Source organism: Eublepharis macularius, chromosome 2, assembly GCF_028583425.1.
Source record: "Eublepharis macularius isolate TG4126 chromosome 2, MPM_Emac_v1.0, whole genome shotgun sequence".
NCBI classification, from domain to species: Eukaryota; Metazoa; Chordata; class Lepidosauria; order Squamata; family Eublepharidae; genus Eublepharis; species Eublepharis macularius.
In genome coordinates this window covers 141,811,330-141,831,906 of record NC_072791.1, presented here as the reverse complement: position 1 = coordinate 141,831,906, position 20,577 = coordinate 141,811,330, and the positions used below count along the sequence as shown (strand labels likewise).

At 46.2% G+C, this 20,577-nt stretch overlaps 1 protein-coding gene across 1 annotated transcript in view; it reads left to right on the top strand.

Annotated features, from left to right (window-relative positions):
* Positions 1 to 20,577, top strand: part of LOC129323476 (sodium/hydrogen exchanger 10-like) — a 430,138-nt gene that overhangs the window by 126,347 nt on the left and 283,214 nt on the right. The window lies entirely within an intron of this gene.

Genomic DNA, 20,577 nt, shown 5'->3' with positions numbered 1-20,577 from the left:
TAGTTCCCACGCCGCTCCAGTTCTCTTCGTGAAAAAGAAGGATGGGGGACTTAGACTGTGCACGGATTTCCGAGGACTAAATGCAGTGTCCACCAACAACGCCTATCCTATACCGCTCATCCGAGACCTTCTCAACGTCGTGGCCCAAGGTAAGATCTTTACGAAATTAGATCTAAAAGATGCTTACTTCCACGTTCGTATCAAGGCAGGGGATGAGTGGAAAACCGCGTTTAATACGCCCCTCGGACAATATGAATACTTAGTTATGCCTTTTGGATTGACGGGAGCCCCGTCTGTATTCATGTCCATGATAAACGAAGTTCTACATGAATTTCTGTACAAAGGGGTGGTGGTGTACCTTGATGATGTTTTAATTTATTCTGACACCGAGGAAGAACATGTTCAAATGGTACAAAAGGTCCTAGCCACCTTGATGAAGAATAAACTGCCCATCAAATTGTCCAAATGTGAATTCCATAAAACCGAACTCACTTACCTTGGGTATTGTATCTCACAAGAGGGGTTGAAAATGGATCCAGCCAAAATACAGGCGATCCAGGATTGGCAAACGCCCACCACCCGCAAAGAACTGCAATCCTTCCTGGGTTTTGCCAACTTCTATAGAGACTTCATAGCAAATTTCGCCCAAATCACACTCCCCTTAACAGAATTGCTAAAAACCAAAGCGAAAGGGGACCAAGCCAAAAAACCCTCTGCTAAACTACAATGGACCCCCGATTGCCAAACGGCCTTCGAATGCCTTAAAAAGCAATTTGTAACGGAACCCATCCTCTCCCACCCCAACGAACAGTCCCCCTTCATAGTACAGGTCGACGCCAGCGATACGGCGATAGGGGGGGTTTTGCTGCAGAAGGGGGAGGATGGGAAATTGCGGCCTTGTGCATTCTTGTCTAGAAAGTTCTCAGAGGCAGAAAGGAATTGGAATGTGTGGGAGAAGGAGGCCTTTGCAGTAAAAGCAGCTCTCACTAACTGGAGGCATTGGCTGGAGGGGGCGAGATACCCTTTCGAGGTCTGGACAGATCATAAAAATTTGGAGGCCCTCCGAAGCCCCCGCAGACTGAATGCCAAGCAATTGCGGTGGGCGGAATTCTTTTCCAAATTCAACTTCACCCTCAATTATCTCCCGGGCAAAACTAACTTTTTGGCGGACGCCTTGTCGCGCATGCCCCAACATAAGAGCAAGCGGGCGGAGACTGTCGACACGGTCTTCTCGCCTAAGCAACTTGGGGGCGTGGTGACTACTCGCAGCCGCGCTAAGCAGCCCCTCCCGGCCGACCAAGAATGGAAATCGAAACTTAAAACTGAAGTGGAGAAGGAGGGGAATAAAGCTCCGCGAAACAAACTAACCCAATCCCCACAGGGGGATTGGCTAGCTGGGAGCAAGTTTTATGTCCCGGACAGCCTTAAGTTGGAAATCTTGCAGCGCTGTCATGATGCTCCCACTGCTGGACATTATGGGTATCTGAAAACTTTACACCTAGTTCAAAGACAATTCTGGTGGCCGGGCATGCGCAAAGACATTTCCCAATACGTTAGTTCCTGCCCTGTTTGCCTCAGCGCTAAAACCAGAAAAGGGAAACCTCCGGGTCTTCTGCAACCATTGGAAACACCGAACAGGCCCTGGGAAGTAATCTCCATGGACTTTATCACTGATCTGCCTCTTTCAAAAGGACATAATTGTATTTTAGTGGTGGTAGATCTGTTCTCCAAACAAGCCCATTTTATCCCCTGTACTACTATACCCTCCGCTCGAAAACTAGCGGATCTGTTTCTAAAACACATCGTAAAATTACATTCTTTTCCGTCCAAGGTGATTTCGGATCGCGGCGGACAGTTCGTTGCCAACTTCTGGCGGGAGCTTTTGAAAATGTTGAATATTGAACAAGGTATCAGTTCAAGCCACCACCCACAAACCGACGGGCAATCCGAAAAAACAAACCAAATATTAGAACAGTTCCTTCGTTGCTACATCAATTTTCAACAAGATAACTGGGTGGACCTTCTCCCTCTAGCTGAATTCTCCTATAACAACAGTGTACACGCTTCAACGGGAGAAGCCCCCTTCAAAATTGTATATGGGGCTCACTTCAATCCCTTCCCTTTGGACGCACCCCCTCTCCATTCCTCTAAATTGCCAGATGTATCCTCATGGTGGGGGGAGGCGGTGCAGCAATGGACTATCATTAAGAGACACCTTGAAAAAGCCAAACTGGATTACAAAAAGTACGCAGATCGCCATCGTGTGGCCGAATGGGAATTACAACCAGGAGACCATGTATATATTTCCACAAAGAACCTAAAGCTAGCTCAGACAAGCCGCAAACTCGCTCTGAAATTCTTAGGACCTTTTCCTGTGCGCAAGGTAATAAATAAAGTGACTGTTGCTGTAACATTGCCCAAGAACCTTCGCCATGTGCATGATACGTTCCATGTCAGCCTTTTGAAGAAAGCTCCCACCGACAACAAATGGCATATCAAAGCTCCACCCATTCCAACTTTAATTGACGACCAAATACACTATGAAGTACAACAAATTTTGGACTCTAGAATCAAGAGAAATCAGCTTTTTTACCTCATTAGGTGGAAGGACTTTGATTCTGGTTACGATGAATGGGTGAACTCTGCACATGTTCATGCTCCTAGATTGACCAAAGCTTTTCATGCTCGCTACCCATATAAACCAGGGGGGGATCTATTTTAAGGGGGGCAGAAATGTCAGGTCCAGTATATATCTTAACTATACTGACTCCATTTTCTAATGCTTTTAGTGTTTAAGTGTTTTCTCCTCAGGTGCACCAGTTCCCAGGCAGCATTCCCACCGGAGGACTGTTTTGTCTAACACCGTTCCACCAGGCATTGGCCTTGAAGGAGAGCAGCTTCCCAGGACTGAAAGATGTTGTTTTGAGAACTGTGGGGGGAGGCTGTTCCAGATGGGTATTGTTACTCTGTATCCTATGCTTGCTCTTCATTGGTAACAATGATCATGTACCATCCTGAGTCTCCTATTCAGGACAGTGGACTATAATGGACCTTTTCTGCAATAAAGCTTCCTTTGCCAGACATTGGACTTATTCTTGCTTCTAAAGGGAATCTTGCAGAGAGTACCTTATTTAGCCACAGTCTGACACTATATCCCATCGAAGCTTTCCACATCATCGGATTATGATCAGAACTCACCTTTGGCATCACCTCTATTTTTTTATCAATAAACTTCTGTCCTTTGTAGTCCAGATCATGTCTATTCTTGAAAAAGACTGATGTCTTGCAGAGTAGTAAATAAAGTCTTTTACCTTGGGGTTCCATTTTCTTCAAATATCTTCCATATTTTCCTGTTTTACTATATCAAAAAAAGATTTGGGTAGTTTCCCTACTTGTCTTTGTATTTTCTTTTGCTGTTTGTCTAATTACAAATTAACAACTCCATTGAAATCTCCCATCATCATTATCTGGTCATATGAATATTGATCTAAATTTTGAATTATTTCTTTATAAAAACCATCCTTAGCACCATTAGGTGCATATACTCCTAAAACCAAAGTTTTCTTGGAGTTCATCATTATTTCTACTGCCAAATATCTTCCATCTTTATCTTTAAAAATCATTTTAGGGTCTAATTCTTGCTTTACATATATCACAATTCCTCTTTTCTTTTGTTTTTCAGATGCCAAAAATTCTTTCTCCAACAATCCATTTTTTAAAAATTTCTTATCCTATATGTGTTTCTTGTAAGCATATAATATTACATTTTTGCTTCTTTAGCCAATGAAAAATTAATTTGCGTTTCTGGGGTGAATTCAGTCCATTAACATTCCAAGAAATCAATTTGTACTCTATAGTATTACTTTTTGGTAGCTCCTGCAAAGTCTTTTTGGTTATCTATTAGGAATATTGTCATTTCCTGCTTTGTCTTAATGCTGACTCTTGTAGATTGAAAGTAGAAACTCAGACCTTCTGGTATTTCCCATCTGTACCTAATGCTCTTCTCTCTTAACTTTTCTGTCAGTTCTCTATATTTCTTGCGTTCTTGCAATATCTTTCTGGGTAGTTCTTTCATAGTTCTGATTCTACTCTCTTCTATTTCCAGAGGATCTGCATAGTGCTTTCTCAAAATTTCTTCGTTAATTCTTTTAGTTGTCAATTGTACAATCACATCTCTCGGTAAATTCTTCTGTTGTTCATAGACAGAGTTTACTCTGTATACCAAATCCAGATTTACATCTATCTCCTCTGGTTGTTTCCCTAAGAACTCTGCCAGTACGCCCACTATTTGTTCTTGTACATTTTGCACTGCAGACTCTGGCACTCCCCTAAATCTCAGCTGGTTCTCCGTCACTTTGCATTCCATCACTGCCACACGCTCTTGAAGTTTTTGATTTTCTTCTTTTAAGTTACTGGTCTTTTGCTCCACCTCTTGTACTGTTTGCGTTGTTGATTGCAGTTCCTTTTTCATTTCCTCTATATTCTTGGATAACTCTGTCACCTCTGCCTTTATCAACTCTTTCATATTTTTAGTCAATTTTTCAAAATTTTCTTCCATTTTTTGGCATATTTCCTTATTACCTTCCAACATTTTCTTCTCTAACGCATCCATCGCAGTCTGCCAATCTTGCTTCTCCTTTTCTGCTTTTTTTGCCATCCTTGGACTGACCCTGGCACCGCTCCAAGTCGTGGCTCTATTTCTTAGCTCCGTCTTTAAAGTTGACCATGTTTTCTTCTTTTATCCCATCAATCAGGGTCCTCTTAATCCAACCGTTTGTCTTATTTTCTTATTTCCTTTTTCTTATTTCTTATTTTAACAGTTTCTTAAAATTGACCTCACCAAGATGTTGGGCGCAATTTCTCTATGGTAAATTCACTTCTTCTCTACTTCCCTTACAAAAATGGCGGCTGATCACTTCCTGTTCTCCTCTCACCTCCACAATCTCACTATATTCCTCTACTTCCTCTTCTGTGGTCTCACCACTTCCTTAACAACATCTGGTAGTAGCTCCTCTCTAGGCAGGAATTCACAGTCCTCTATTTCTTTCTCAGTCTTACGATGTTTGCTCCGCTTTTCCTTCCACGCTCCCTCTCCTTTCTCGCCGTCGTTATCAACAGAGAAACCACAGGTATGCATAAACAATCTTGTTTTTCCTTCTTTAATGTCTTAATTTATGCCAAACTCTCTTAAATTTCTCTTAACTTCCTTCTTCTGCTTATCTGCAACCACCTCCATAAGTTACTTTCACTTTTTAATGTCTTTTTTCCTTTTATTTTTTAGTCCCGAAAATAGATAGCCATCTTTACCTTTTTTGTTCTTTTTGGGTAGTTTGTGCTGCTTCTTGCACTCAAAGTTGATCAAATTCAGATACTGAAGCCTGGATTCTGGTGGCCTTATGCTGAATATTGACTCAAAAAGAGCTCTGCAGAGATCGTAGCTTGCCCGTCGCAGAGGGGACCTCAAGGTGCTGGGAGAAATCCTTTATTCAGGGCTCCCTCGGCACTGAGATCACACACTCTCAGGGTCTTGTAGCGTCCTGGATCCTCTCCTACCTGAAGAGGAGTGGCAGCAGGTATCCAGTGTACCTGACCTGCCCAAACAGAGACTCTCAATCGCTCAGCTCAGCTGAACAACTTCAGCTTGCCATCATTCCAGACCGGAAGTCTCCGCTATTTGCTTTTGTGAGTTCATCTTACTCTTTCAGATACATGTGTGTTTTACAACCTATAACTGTAATGTTTTTGACAAGTGTGTTTCTTTATTCTGGAGTTTAACTGTCCTAGTCCATGCTAAGACTTAAAAAAAAAAGTAGTGCTGTTATTGTGAGTTCCCATAGAGATACTGAATTCTTCAGTCCAGATTGACAATACTCTACGGGGAGGAACAGGCTTGCTGTCGAATCCTTTAAATTCATTTGTCTATCTTTATGATTTACTCTACAAGAGGAAGTAAAAGTTCAGTGGTCTGCTGCCTTGTTCACCACTCAGAGTTTTCCTACAATTCTTTTTCACGTCTGTATTTCTTCGTGGGTTCAAAAGACCCAGGATCTTCCCCACCTCTCCTCACAGGGGAGGTTGTCCATCCTCCCATTAATTTGAATAATTAAGTTCAGTATTCCCCCGAGACTGAAAAAAAGGGTTTATTTTTTAGTGCTCTTTATTAAGGAGGATAGATGTTAAAAATAGCCTATATTAGGTCCAGGTTATATAATTTTGTGTATTGTAGTCTTTACAGTTGTGTTTGACTGTCTTATTCACACATCTCCCTACCCTTCCAACAGAGAGTCTCTTTGCTGTTCGGGGTACAGACTGCTACCAGCAGCATTCCAACACCTTGGATATTTATAAAATGCACGACAATTAGGGTATCCCATTTGTGGCTGCATTATAGCTTTTTCCTCTGGTCTGTTAATCAGTTACTCTTTCCAGGGCAACCGCCTTTTTTGTCCTACAAGTTGAAAAGGAGTTTCCTTTCCTTTTCAGTCTTAGTCAATTCACATTTTACCAAGGTTGTTCAGTGTTTTCACTTTCACAATTGCAGTTCTGTGTTCTAATATAACCTTTATGCGTCACCTGGGTAGACTGTGGTCTTCAGTATAAGTGTCACACTTCAAGGGATACCCAAATTTGTTTTCTTCTCTCCTAGACAGAGCTTTCTCATGCTTTCAGTGCTCTTTTCTTCCAAGGGCATTGTGATGTTGTGACTCTGAGATTTAGTGCGATCTCAGGATCTGCCCCTTGGGTGTGGGGCCCTACTGTGAGGGTTTGTCTCCATGTGGCTCCTGATCTTCTTGAAAATTACTGTCATACTACTACTACTACTGTCTCCGGTGATCCTAGGAATGGGGCAGTCCATACTTTTGGGACCCCTCAAGGGTCTTGAGGCTGTGACGGTATGGCTGCATCAGAGTTGCCTGAAATTGAATCCCCTGAAGACAGAGGTTCTGTGTCTGGGTCGTGGAGCAATGGGGTTGGGGACCCGGCACCCAACCCTCAACAGGGTACAACTGAAGCCTTCATTGATGGTGAGAAGCCTGGGTGTGACTTTGGATGCCACACTTTCAATGGAGGCCCAGGTCATGACTGTTGCCAGGTCTGCCTTTTTTCACCTCTGACAGGCCAGGCATTTGGCACTCTATCTCTCATCCCAGGACCTGGCTCCAGTAATCCATGCAATGGTCACCTCCAGGCTAGATTATTGCAACTCACTCTACACCGGGCTGCCCTTGGGCCTGACCCAGAAGCTACAGCTGGTTCAGAATGCAGCGGCACGCATTCTTACAGGAATGCCTACTTGAGCACATATCCATCCTGTGCTGTGCCAGCTGCACTGGCTTCCAATGGAGTTCTGGATTTGATTCAAGGTGTCAACTTTGGTGTTTAAAGTCCTCCATGAACTGGGACCAGCATACCTGTGGGACTGCCTCTCCTATTACGTCCCTTGCAGGGCACTGTGCTCTGTGGACAAACAACTCCTGGTGGACCCTGGCCTGAAGGACATCCGTCTGGTCTTCACCAGGGCCAGGGCTTTTTCTGCCCTGGCCCCAGCCTGGTGGAATGCTCTCCCGCTGGAGATCTGGGCCTTGCGGAACCTTACAGTTCTGCAGTGCCTGTAAAATGGAGATGTTCCACTGGGCCTTTGGTTGAGGACCAGTGGTATTCCCCACTTATTCCATCTAAGATCACCACCTATGACTGCCCTGGGCCATGTGATCTGCCCACATGCTATGAACTATGCAGGTTTTTGATCAGTATCTAAAATAGCCTATGCATAATGGTGCTTGGATTATTATAGTGACAGTTTTAAGTTTGTTTTTAAAGTTGATTAACTTATTGTATTTTATTGATGATATGAGCCACCCAGAGCCCATTCATGGGGAGGGCAGGATATAAATAAAATAAAATAATAAATAATATAGCTCCTCCTCTCTGAAGGCAGGATCAGTCAGCTGATTTTGATCCTGGAGGGGAGAGGCTTTTCCCTGGAATCACCAGTCTTTCTGGCCCTGCCATCCAAGCAGGACATCTTCAGCAACGCTCTGTAGAGTGCAGCAATCCCGGTGAAAAGAAACTGCCAGAGATGAGCTGGACATGGTGGCGCATGCCTGTAATCCCAGTACTCAGGGAGGCCAAGGCCATAGGCAGTGCAGAGCTTGCACAGGAAGGGAAAGGCCCTATTACCCTACCAAACTCCTGTGATGGTGAGCATTAGAGCCAGAGGTCCCCAAGTTCTAGGCTCCACGGCCACAACTACAAAACTCCACCAAGGTTCCCCACCTTTGGGCTGGGAGGAACTCCCCTTGGACAGCCAGAGGGTGCCGTGTTTGAGTCCACAGTAGCCTGTCATGGAGACCAATATTATTGGGAACTCCCTCAGGCTTAAAAGGAGCAGACTCCAGCAGCAGCAGAGGAGCTGCTCCAATCCCAGCAGATCCAACTGAACCATGGTAAGACTGATCCAGTGGGAAACAGAGGCCGAGAAAGGAAGGAAGGAGGAGAAAAGAGCCAACTTGCTCCAAATAAAAAGGAGCCCTCCTTTATTTCTCTTTCCTTTTGGCCAGGACTTAGGAGGTGCAGTTTCACTTTTGTTTCTCCTTTTGGCAGGAAAATTTCTGTTGGCAGGAATGTCAGTAACAGCAGGCTCCAGCTGCCTCCCAGGCCTCAGAAGGCGCAAAGCTATAACCTAGTGGTGCCATATTCATAGGCCTCAGCCCCTCCTGGGCCTCTCAACAGGCCAATGAAACAGAAAAGGTCCAAGGGCCTGGACCCATCAGGCAAGGATGCCTGAAAAATTTCTGCTGGTAGTTTGTCAGCAAAGACAGGCCTCGCCACCTCCCAGGCCTCAGAAAGTGCAAGCTTGCAACCTAGACTTGCCCAGCTCCCAGGTCTCAGCCTACTCCCAGGCCTCTCAACAGACTAGTGAAAGGGAGAAAGTCCAGAGTCTGGATCCATCAGGCAAGGACACCCGAAGTGAGTTGCTGTAACATTGTGGTTAAGTGACTGGGCCACGAATCAGCACCCTGCTGGTTCAAATCCCATAATTGTTTGAGTTCAGTAGCTGACTTGGGGTAAACCAGTCTCAATTACCCAGCAGTTCTGAAGGAATAATGATCATTCTGACCTGGTTAGTCCAGGCAAGCTAGATCTCATCAGATCTCAGTAGCTCAGCAAGGTTGGCCTTGGTTAACAGTTTGATGGGAGACCTCAGAAAAAGGCCAGTGTTGCAGAGGAAACTATGACTGGATGGCACTTTTTAACACAAAAAGGAAAGAAGTTAAATGCCTGCTATTTACAGTAGCAGCTGTAGTTATTATTTAATAAATCTACTGGCATGGTCCAGGATGGAAATAAGAAGGAATTCAAAAGGATCCTGAAGGCACAGCAACAAATAGCCTAGTGGCTAGACCTTCAGATGGGCAAGAGGGTTCCAACTCCAGAAAGGTAAAGGGGTGCCCCCCAAATTAAAGAGAAGGTAAGGGCAATTAAGAGCACAGATCTCAGTTAAGCCTCCAACTTGAGGACACTGAACTATCAGTTTTCTCCCTCAGCCAAGAAGAAAATGGAACAGTTAAAAGAAGGGAAAATTCCCTAGTACACATAGTCACTGATACAAACAGGTCTTTCTCAGGAGCTATATCATAGAAGGCTCCCTAAGGTGATAAGGGTCCTGGAGTATTCTCCCTTAAGGGCCAAGGGGAAGGAGGACAATGGGGATGGAGAGAATCCTCCCTAAAATCAGGAATAACCCCATGAAGGATTCCTTCATACCTGTAGAAGTTTAAGAGGAAACTCTGGCAAAACTAACGACTCTATTTCCTTTTTTCCTTTATACATTGATTTCTGGGGCTACTATGAGGATCAAGGTGCCATTGATGGATGATCTGGTAACCAGCCTGCTGACTGATCCTGTGCTGCCTATTGACAAGGACAGACTACCTAAGGATTCTGGCCTCAGGTGGTTTGAACTGGCTATGCACAGAAAATTGGAAGCTTCCATTACATCCTTCAGAGCATTGGCAACAGCTCTGCTCCTTCCTAGAGCCACATTCTCTCGGATTTCAGACCTACCTGCAGTGATCAGCAAAGTCCTTTAAAGAGCAGAAGGGCAAAACTAAGAAAATAGCCCCAGCAATATGCTATGCTGTGGTCAACAAGAAACGGGGTTTTCAAGCAACTAGGCACAACACTTAGCTTAGGAATTGGAATGTGGCTCATTTGCCCCAAAGCCAAAGTAACCATGGTTCCCTCCAAAGACATCAATCTGTTTGGAGACGCTCTGGATAAAGGAAAGCAGACCAAACATTGAGAGGAGGGTAGTCTCTTCTCTGTCAACAAACCTGATCGGAATACCAAAGGGCCAAAGGAAGGAACTTAGTGTGTCTACACCAAGGCAGCAGGCACCATGGTGATTGGAGGATGTTTACGGTGCTTGGCAAACCCTTGGCAGCCAATAAGAAACAGGTGGATGTCAGATACTGTAATCAGTGGAATTCAATTCTGTGCCACTTGGACCTTTTTCTTCCAGATCCAAAAGAATTTAATCAAATAAAATAAGACACCTAGGAACAAGAAAGGTAGAAATGGAAAAGCTAAAATTTGTCATGACTGCCATTCAGAAGAGAGTTTGTCTGGCTTCCATCAATCTCTCAGAGGCACTTCCAACACTGGGCCCTTCCTTTTGACCTGAAAACACCACCCAGGGTGTTCATCAGAATCCTAGTAGCGCTGATAGCATGCCTAGGCCGTGGAGAGTGGCTCCTTTCCTATATCCAAACAGCATCTTGATCATGGTTCCCTCCCTACTGCAATAGGTGGAAATGATAAAATTGACAGCAGCCTGTCTGCGGGACCAAGGATTCATGGTCAACAAAGAAAAGGCCAGTTTTACTCCCAACCCCCTAAATATTGAACTTGGGGGTAGTGATTGTTAAGGGAAAATGCTTTAGTTTGTATGAGAAGCCATTTCTTCAGAGGTAGTTCAGAGGCTTTGTTGCTGAGAGAAATTCTCTCCCTGCTCTCCCCCTTTGAGAGGCCTCTTTCGTCTCTCACTAGCAGCAAGCTACTTTTGCTTCTCAGCCTCTGTCCTTGAGATAAGATGTTCCAGCTAGTCAAGTCGAGCTGCCATAGCTGAACTTTTTTCTTAGTTAATTGGCAATCAAATTTACACCTGTGGATTTGGGCCATGTGCCAAGAGCTGCAGACTTGACATGCTTCCCTTCTGCTCATAGACACCTGTTCTCAGGTGATGTCAGCAAGTTGTGACCTGATTGGCAATTCAGGCCTGTGCCACTCTGGTCTCAACTAGCATAAATTGGCTATTCAAAAAATGGAGTCTGAGCTTGTGGTGGGTGTCAGTAACAGTCAACTGCCCCTTAGTTTTGCTTCTGGCTTGTTTTGTTAGAGGGACGCTGAGGCTCCCAACTTTGTGACTGCTGTGCTACTTGACTTTTTGGACTCTTGACCAGAGACTTTGATTGCTACATCTTTGAAACTAACTTGATTTGCCTCGTTAAGGAATTACTGCGGTATGTTGTGCTAACTACTATAGCCTTTTTTGTTTTGTCCTCATATTCTGTCTTGTGCTTTGTGATAACCTTGCACTCTGATATTTTACTTTGTGTGGGTTATTGTGACTCTGAAGCCTCAAAGCTATAAAATCTTTGTTGAACTCACCCTATGTATGCTTCCATAATAGTACTTTGTTTTGAGACCTCTACTTGCAAACTACTTTTGCAAGGTAGACTTCTGTTCTTTTAATTCCCTTATAGGCTCTGGAGCTTTGCTCCTTTACTCCTCTGCCTTGGGATAGCTAAAGGAGCTGGTGGCAGCCTACTTAGGCAAGAGTGAGACTTTCTCTTCTTGCCCATTTTGTAATTTGTGTGATATTTGAAAAAGGCCTTCCAGGCAGCCTGTGTCCTTTCCCCTCAGCTGGGCTGGGGCAGAGGGGCCTGGAAGCCTTGACAGTGATAGACTTGGCTCAAGACAAAGTTTTTCTGTCACAGGAAAGACAACAAAGAGTTGGTAATGACATCAGAGGTCTTAGGGAGACAGAAAGCAGAAGTGGTGCTCCTGGCTCAGCAGATGGGGATAAGGGTATCCTATCAGGAGGTTCTCCAGGAGGCAAAGTTCCAGACCTGTGCACTCCAGAGATGCCTGTTGCCATACCATGAGGTGTTAGAATACAAAAGGTCCAAGATAGTTGAGTAGCCAGAGATCCTCAAACAGAAGAATAACCAATGGCTGGACCTCATTCAGTCCCATGATGGTATCCCACGCAGGGAACCAAAGAAAACATTGATGACCATGGACATGAGTTTTTGGGGATGGGGATCTCACACCCAAGGAAGAATGGCATACGGCATCTGGCTGAAGGAGAAATGATCAACAGTGTAAACCCTTCGGAACTCGGAATCATCAGACTGTCAGAACTGTGGCTAGATAATGTCCTTACTCCAGACTACCTTCTGCAATCAGACAAAAGCCCGTTGTTTTTAAAGAGTTTACTGAAGAAAGAGTTCATTATAGTCCACGAGCCTGAACACAATATTCAGGATGGTACATGTGAATTGTTACCAATGACAGGCAAAAGCATGAGGTACAAAGTAACAGATCCCAGCAGGCCCAACCTCCCCCCATAGTTCTCAAAACAATCCCTTTGAAGCTAGGAAAGCGAAAGTCCTTCAAGGCTGGTTCATGGTGGAACAGCAGTAGCCAAAACAATCCTTCTCTGTGAGATAACTGCTTGGGAACCTTGGCACCTGTGAAGAAAGCACTTAAACACTGAAAGGATTAAATATGGAGTCGGTTAGGCAAGAACATACATGAACCTGACATTCTGCCCCCTCTAAGATGCCCCCCCCCGGGTTTATGTGGGTAGCGAGAATGGAACACTTTGACTAATCTAGGAGCATGAACATGTACAGAATTCACCCACTCATCAAACCCAGAGTCAAAGTCCTTCCATCTGATAAGGTAAAATAGCTGGTTTCTTTTCAATTTGGAGTCTAAAATTTGCTGAACTTCATAATGAGTCTGATCATCTATCAAAGTTGGAATAGGGGGGGCACGGATGTGCCACTGGTCTGCAGGAGGAGCCTTTTTCAACAGACTGATATGAAAAGTATCGTGTACGTGGCGCAAATTTTTTGGTAAATCCAAGGCAACAGTCACTTTGTTGATCACTTTACGAACAGGAAAGGGTCCAAGAAACTTCAACGCGAGTTTACGGCTGGTTTGAGTCACTTTCAGATTCTTTGTGGAAAGATAGACAAGATCGCCGGGTTGTAAATCCCAATCAGCCGCACGGTGGCGGTCTGCGTATCATTTGTAATCCTCTTTGGCTTTGTTGAGATGTTTTTTAATTTGAATCCATTGTTGAGCAGCTTCCCCCCACCATTCTGTCACGTCTCTGGAAGCCGCAGTAGGAGGGGGGAGCGCTTCAAACGGGAAGGGTTTGAAGTGGAAGCCATAAACTACTTTGAAGGGAGTTTCTCCTGTGGAGGCGTGCACACTGTTATTGTAAGAGAATTCTGCCAGGGGGAGCAAATCAACCCAATTATCTTGTTGGAAGTTAATATAACAGCGGAGAAATTGTTCTAGGATTTGATTAGTTTTTTCTGACTGTCCGTCGGTTTGAGGATGATGACTTGAACTTAAACCTTGTTCAATATCTAGCATTTGTAAAAGCTCCCGCCAGAAGTTGGCAACAAATTGTCCGCCGCGATCCGAAATCACCTTAGACGGAAAAGAATGTAATTTTACAATGTGTTTCAGAAAAATATCCGCCAGTTTTCTAGCTGAAGGTATAGTGGTGCAAGGTATAAAGTGTGCTTGCTTGGAGAATAAATCCACTACGACCAGAATACAGTCGTGACCTTTGGAGGGGGGTAAATCAGTGATAAAGTCCATGGATATTACTTCCCACGGTCTGCTTGGTGTTTCTAAAGGTTGTAATAATCCGGGAGGCTTGCCTTTGCGGGATTTGGCACTGAGGCAAATGGGGCAGGATGCTACATATTGAGAAATGTCCTTGCGCATGCCTGGCCACCAAAACTGACGCTGTACTAAATGAAGCGTCTTTAGGTACCCATAGTGTCCTGCTGTAGGGGCATCGTGACAGCGTTGCAAGACTTCTTTTCTTAAACTGTCGGGTACATAAAAGCGGTCCCCCCACAGCCATTCCCCTTGTTTCGATTGTTGCAGTTTGTCTTTGGGCACTTCCCCCCCTCCTTTTCCACTTCAGCTTTCAGCTTGAACCTCCACCCCTGATCGGGCTGAGGGGGCTGGGCAGTGCGAATGCGCGTTGTTACCACACCCCCTAATTGCGTAGGTGAAAAGACGGTGTCTATAGTCTCCTCCCGTTTGCTTTTATGTTGGGGCATGCGCGAGAGGGCATCAGCAAGGAAGTTAGTTTTGCCTGGCAAAAAGTTTAAAGTGAAATTGAATTTGGAAAAGTATTCTGCCCAGCGCAGCTGTTTAGCATTTAGTCTCCGAGGGCTACGTAGGGCTTCTAAATTCTTATGGTCCGTCCAGACCTCGAATGGATGACGGGCTCCCTCTAACCAATGCCTCCAGGTAGTGAGAGCTGCTTTTACAGCAAATGCCTCCTTTTCCCACACGTTCCAATTTCTCTCTGCTTCAGAAAATTTTCGGGATAGGAAGGCACAGGGCTTGAGTTTCCCGTCCTCCCCCTTTTGCAAAAGTACGCCCCCAATTGCGGCGTCGCTGGCATCAACCTGTACTACAAAGGGGCGATTCTCATCGGGGTGTTGGAGGGCGGGTTCGGAAACAAACTGCATTTTGAGATGGTCGAATACCTCTTGGCATTCCCGAGTCCAAGGCAATTTGGCATTCGGCTTTTTGGCATTGTTCCCCTTGTCTTTAGTTTTTAACAGTTCGGTTAGGGGGAGTGTAAGTTGAGCAAAGTTCGCAATGAACTCCCTATAAAAGTTGGCGAAGCCTAAAAAGGATTGTAGTTCTTTGCGGGTAGCAGGAGTTTGCCAATTTTGGATTGCTTGTACTTTGCTCGGATCCATTTTTAAGCCATCTTTGGAGATGCAGTAGCCCAAATAAGTGAGTTCTGTTTTGTGAAATTCGCATTTAGATAGTTTGATGGGCAGTTTGTTACACATTAGTGTGGTCAGAACTCTTTTTACAAGATCCACGTGTTCCTCCTCAGATTGTGAATAGATTAAGACATCATCTAAGTAAACCACAACTCCTTTGTACAAGAATTCATGTAATACTTCATTGATCATGGACATGAAAACTGACGGGGCCCCAGCTAGACCGAACGGCATAACTAAATATTCATACTGGCCGAGGGGCGTGTTAAAAGCGGTTTTCCATTCATCTCCTGCTCTGATACGAACGTGGAAGTAGGCATCTTTTAAATCTAATTTTGTAAAGATCTTACCTTGAGCCACGACGTTGAGGAGGTCTCTGATGAGCGGGATGGGGTATGCGTTGCTGGATGACACAGCGTTAAGTCCCCGAAAATCTGTGCACAGTCTTAAGCCCCCATCCTTCTTTTTGACAAAAAGCACTGGTGCAGCGTGCGGGCTGTTAGCAGGTCGTATAAATCCTCTTTGAAGATTAGTGTCAATGAATTTGCGGAGTTCTTCTCTTTCGTTGGGGCTCATGGGATATAGGCGGCCCTTAGGCAGTGAGGCGCCAGGTAAAATTTCTACAGCACAGTCTGTCCTCCTATGGGGAGGTAAAGTATTGGCCTCTTCTTCTGTGAAGGCTTGGATGTAGGCTCTATATTGCTTGGGTATTTGATTAATTTCTTCCTGGGTGAGGAGAGCTGATTCTTTGTGGGTAGGATCGTTACCCCAATTTTTATCCCAACGGTGATTTTTGCAGGCATCATGGCTGAACGTGATGCTTCCTTCTGCCCAGTTTATATAGGGGTTGTGGTCGCACAACCACCGGCTTCCCAGGATCAAGGGGTATTTGGCAGTGGCACTAATGACGAACGATCTTACTTCCCAATGATGCCCCATGCCGGTTACGACTGGAGTGGTTTCAGTAGTGACTGGGTTCATATTAGTGCCGTCCATTTGCTCAAAAATGACGGGCGTTTCCAATTCTTGTACAGGAAGCACTAATCCATTCACCAAGGCTGGTGCAATAATGTCTCTTGAGCAGCCCGAATCTATCAGGGCTTGCACGCGGATGTGCATTTTTCTATCTGGATTTACTAATTTTACAGGTATGAAAAGTATGGACCCTGGAGGTCTGTCCAAAGCAGGAACGGACTGAGGTTTGATCTGCTGGTTGGGTCCTTTTACGACAGATCCATTTGGTTTCCCGAAGTGGGACTCTCTGGATTCTCCTCCCCGGTTAGAGCTGTTGAATCATATTCCATAACTTCCTCCAACTCTAACCCTCTCTCGGGGAGGTTCTTCCGAGGAGCTCCTCTGCCCCTCGCTGACCTAGGAGCTGGTGTGGGGCGCGGTGGCGCCGAGTAGATTGCGGGAGCTGGACGTCTTAGTTGGAGCGGAGGTCTTTGCACAGGCCGGTACGGACATTGCGCTGCAAAGTGACCACTTTGGCCACACTGCAAGCACAAACCTTGTTGCCATCTAGCATCTCTCGCTCCACGAGTAGCGTATCCAGCCCCTCGGCCTCCTCGAACGAGAACTGAGGAGCGCCTTTGGCCCGCGGGCTGTTGATGTTGTTCCACTAAACGAACTTCCAGCATGTGATTTTCTACTTCGCAAGTTAACTGGATCCATCCTAACAGCGTAGGAGGGTTATCCTGCATGAGAGCTCTATCCGACAATTTAGGATTTAATCCCTGTTTGAATAAAATTATTTTGGTGGATTCCTCACACCTTGGGCATTTGGCAGCGAGCTGTCGGAATTTTGTAATATAGTCTCCAGCCGACATGCTGCTTTGCCTAATAGACTGTAATTCAGTCCGGGCCCTAGTTTCTTCTAGGGGATCTTCATATTGGGCTCGGAGCGCGTCCACTAGCCCTTGAAGTGTATTCAACTCGGGAGCACCAATATCATAAAGTCCTACATACCAGTCTGCCGCTTTGCCTTGAAGTCTCGATCCAAGGTGTTCGATTTGACTGGCCTCACTTCCAAATAAATGTCCCCATCGATTGAAAAACTGTACTGCTTGTACAAGGAAGAACCCCAGTTTGGAAGGATCTCCATCAAAAGTAGCTTCTAGCTTAACCCAACCCATGGGAAGTTCTTGCCTGGGGGCTGGTGCAGGTAGCGGGTAGTATTCGAGCGGGGGCTGTTGCGGTGCGGGCGGTGGTGGTAACGGAGGTTGTTGGGGCAGTGGTTGAGGAAGAGGTTGACGAGGAAGGGCCCCGGGAATCGGCCGTGGTGGGTGTCCTCTCGGAGCCGGTAATCTAGGCGAAGGCTGTCCTGGCGGCGGCCGGAATGGCGCGGGTAGGACCGGCGTACCGCGAGGCCCCATCCCACCGGGCGCTGGCAACCGAGGAAGGGGAGTTAGTCCTTGGGGCACCGGCCATAATGGAGGTGGATGCGGAGACGCTGGTTGGAGAGGGATAGGGGTACCTCTAGGGATTGGTTGACTCGGAGTTGGTGTCCCGCTCGGTTGAAGAGGAATAGAGGTGCCTCCCGGGATTGGTTGACTCGGAATTGGTGTCCCGCTCGGCCCCGGTGTCTGGAGTGGTTGAGGAGTGGTGCCCACTCCAATGGTACTCGTCAGCGGGATGAGAAGAGGAGTAACCCCACTCGGTATTACTGGTACCTCCTCTTGAGAAGTTGGCGGTGGTATCACGGGGGAGGCCGCTCCTGTCGGACGCTCCGGTTCTTCCCCTGCCCCTGCCCCTCCTGTAGCGCCCAGCTCGTCTGGGCGAGGCTCTGTGGGACAGGGGTCCTCTGGGCAGGGATCTCCAGGTCCCGGCCCAGCTCCTGTTTCCGAATCGGTATCCCCTGTTTCGTCGGGTTGCTGTGGCCATGGTTGAATCGGTCCCTCGGGCCGTGGAATGATACTTTGTAGTGTAGACAGACTTTGAGCGATATCCGGGTAGCCCGTCGGCGGTTCTCGTCCATCTCCCACTACGAGTACTGACAGCAGGTGGACAGCATGAGCCAGACTCTCTTCCATGTTCGCTAGTCTGGACTCTAAAACTTGAACTCTGTCTGAGTTCCCTACCTCTTGTTCCGTATATTCCGTAGCCTGCGAGGTCGGCACATACTCAGCATGTGGTCTCGTGGCTGTCGCCCTTGGCCCATGTAGGGGGTCTTCCAAGACTTGCTCTTCTTGGGATCTTGCGGCTAGAATCCCCTTCGCTAAGCCGGTGACCGCAGAAATCCCGGAGTCAATCGCAATAGTCCTGCTTTGCAGTTGCACCCAATGGTGCTCACTTACATCCACTTGCCCCGCTCCCGGGGTGACTTCGGTGTAATCCCAACTTAGAACGCCATGGTGGGACGCCTCCCACTCCGTTTGCTCGGCCGTTCTATTCCAGTAAAGCCACGGCTGGCTACCGGTATGTTCCGGAATCGCTTCTAAACTCCGTCGGCCATCCAGCGATGATTGCGTGAACATTATGCTGGCCCTTCGTTCTCTCGTCTCCCGAGGTCTTGCGCCCCACTGCGAAGGAGTGGGCATAGAAAACAGTGGTTCGGCTGTAGCTCTGGGCCGATTATTCGCACTGCTGGGAGCGATAGTGTAAATAGTAGTAACAGAGGAGCCGTTCCCTCTTGGTACGGGTCCTTGAGGTTCCAACCCTTGAGAGCCGGGAGAGGCATATGGGTCAAACAAAGGGTCCCTGACAGGGGCTGCTTTGGAGTCCGTTTGATCCGGCTTAGGCATTGGGGGAAAAAAAGGATTGGTAACAAAATGTCAGAACTGTGGCTAGATAATGTCCTTACTCCAGACTACCTTCTGCAATCAGACAAAAGCCCGTTGTTTTTAAAGAGTTTACTGAAGAAAGAGTTCATTATAGTCCACGAGCCTGAACACAATATTCAGGATGGTACATGTGAATTGTTACCAATGACAGGCAAAAGCATGAGGTACAAAGTAACAGATCCCAGCAGGCCCAACCTCCCCCCATAGTTCTCAAAACAATCCCTTTGAAGCTAGGAAAGCGAAAGTCCTTCAAGGCTGGTTCATGGTGGAACAGCAGTAGCCAAAACAATCCTTCTCTGTGAGATAACTGCTTGGGAACCTTGGCACCTGTGAAGAAAGCACTTAAACACTGAAAGGATTAAATATGGAGTCGGTTAGGCAAGAACATACATGAACCTGACACAGACAGGATCTGGTGGAATGCTAAGATCTTCCCACAGGTCACCATATGTTTATACAGACAAAAGATCACCTTGAATCTCTGAAAGGAGTACATATAGGAGACCAGGACAACTCCCCGGCAGACTAGCTAAGCCAGAGAGTGATGGACCAAGCAGAATGGACGTTATTCGGAAAGATTCCCCAACTGGTCTACCACAGTTTTCGGCAAGGAGCAAGAAGAAGAAACCCTCAAACCATAGGGATAGATGCTGTGAGTGGCAAGCTGCCTTCGCACATCTTGTACGCTTTCCACAGTACATCTGTTACACAGAGCTGTTCAGAAGATCACACAGAAAAGTGCACAAGTGATACTAATAGCAACCTTTGGGTCCAGAAAGACATGGTCTCAATACCTGAAGAATCTTTCAAGCATGGATCCCTGGCACCTTTACTGAAGGAGGGCCCGTTGATACAGGGAACAATACCACACCCTCAACCAGCTCTGACCAGCCTCTGACAAGCCTCACAGTGTGGAGATCGAACACAAACAGCTAATAGAGTTGGACTAAGCAGAAGGCATAATTGGTAGTATGCTAGCTAAACAGTTTTTCACAAGTCTGGGACATTAGTGTTTTCAGGAGGTCCTCCTTGGGACAGAGAGTGTCCTTTTCTTGACTAAGTAGGTAAAGCAGAGGGTACATAATTCTGGCATGTCATGCCAGAGGTCTGGAGATACCCCTAGACATCAGGGGGCACTCACTAAGGGAAGCAGCAACATAGGCAACCTATAAATCCTTTAGTTGTTAGAAACGATCGATAAGGTGGCCACGTGGAAATCACTATATTCTCTCATCAAGAAATATAGGATAGATAAGTTGTTCTCTCCAGAGACAACCTTCTTGAGGAGGGTGCCCACCCTAGGGTTCACTGCTCTTATATGTCCCCAAAGTATGGACTGCCCCACTCCTTGGACCACCGGAAGATTTATATTCCCTTACCATGAAGCTTCCTTTCTTGGTGGTCCAGGAGTGGGACAGTCCTACTTACCCAAGTTTCTGGGGGGGGGGGCTTCTAGGATTGGATGAAGAGTTAGGATGATAGTCTTCCTCCCACTGGATTCAAGGGAGGGACATTTCTATTTATAAAAAAAAATTGAAGGGAGTTATTTTTCCCTCTTGATATCATGATGGAGAGTCAGGACTCAGGAATGGACTGGCAATTCCAGGGACAAGCCTCTCCCCTCTAGGATCAAAATGAGCTGACTGACCATGCCTTTGGAGAGGAGGAGCTATATCCCATAAGTATGGACTGTCCCACTCCTGGACCACTGAGAAAGGAAGTTTCACAGT